This window comes from Lissotriton vulgaris, chromosome 1_1, assembly GCF_964263255.1.
Source record: "Lissotriton vulgaris chromosome 1_1, aLisVul1.2, whole genome shotgun sequence".
NCBI lineage: Eukaryota > Metazoa > Chordata > Amphibia > Caudata > Salamandridae > Lissotriton > Lissotriton vulgaris.
The window spans coordinates 17,809,649-17,810,659 of NC_141685.1; the positions used below are offsets into that span (position 1 = coordinate 17,809,649).

Here is a 1,011-nt window from a genome sequence, read left to right on the forward strand (position 1 = left end):
GCATAACACAGGTCATCCCACCGGGAAAGGAAAGACGTGCGGCCAAGAGAAGCCAAAACAGCACGCCGAACAACCAGCATGGACAAGGGAGGAACCTCGTTGGCCGGGAAAAGCGGTAGAGATACCACCGGAGTCCGAGGCCCCAGGTCAGGAACCCCGGGAAGGACACGGGGGACATGCCGGAGGAACAACCCCGTCCGGCAAAACCCGCAAGAAGGGCGGGGAGCGGAGGAACGACCCCCGCACGCCCATCCGCCCCGCAGACACCATCGCCACCAGGGAAAAACCACCGGAAAGGCGAGGCACCGCAAAGCCACCGAGGGCCGGGGCCCAAAAGGGCGGACCCCGAAGAGCTCGTAGAACGAGAGAGAAAACTCCTGAGGAACGCCTCACGAATTTGCGAGCCACCCTTGCGCAGGGGCCCCGCAAATTTCCTCAGGAACGTTCCAATATTAGTATATGTGCAGCCGAAGCGAGCACCCAAGGGGGAGACCGGCAGAGTGCCCGTGGGCGAAGGATAAACAACATCGGAGCCAAGCGAGCCACCAAGGAAACCAGGCCGTCGAACCCGGACTGTGGAAGGCCCGCAAGGCCGCCCACCGGGCCCACCGGCAAGCAGGGGCCACGTTCCAGGAACACCCCTCACACCGGAAAACCAAGACCCGCAAGGGGACCACGGAGGCGGGGACAGCACCAAGCCCACCGCGCCAACGCGAGAAGGGCGCCCAGCGCCGGGCACAGGCAGAGCACGTGGAAGACCTGCGGGAACCCCGTAGCAAGCCACAACCCCGAGCATCCGCACACGAACCGGGCCCGCCGAAGGAGGCAGGCCAGCCGACAAGAGCCGGCACAACACCGATGCCGAGAGCGGGGGATCCAACCATGGCCAGGGAGGATCCGGGACCGGTCAGGAGGCTCGAACCGCCAGCTCGCCATAGGAGAGGGTACCCGGGGCGGCGGACCCCGCCGGGAACCAAAAACAGGAACGCACCACGACTTGCGTGGCAACCA

General features: G+C 65.3%; 1 non-coding gene across 1 annotated transcript; it reads right to left on the bottom strand.

Moving 5' to 3' along the window:
* Window positions 1-373: 373 nt before the first annotated feature.
* LOC147736987 (U6 spliceosomal RNA) lies at window positions 374-480 on the bottom strand. The gene has a single exon (XR_015300365.1). It is a non-coding gene; the product is annotated as a U6 spliceosomal RNA (small nuclear RNA).
* Between the last annotated feature and the right edge of the window lie 531 nt (window positions 481-1,011).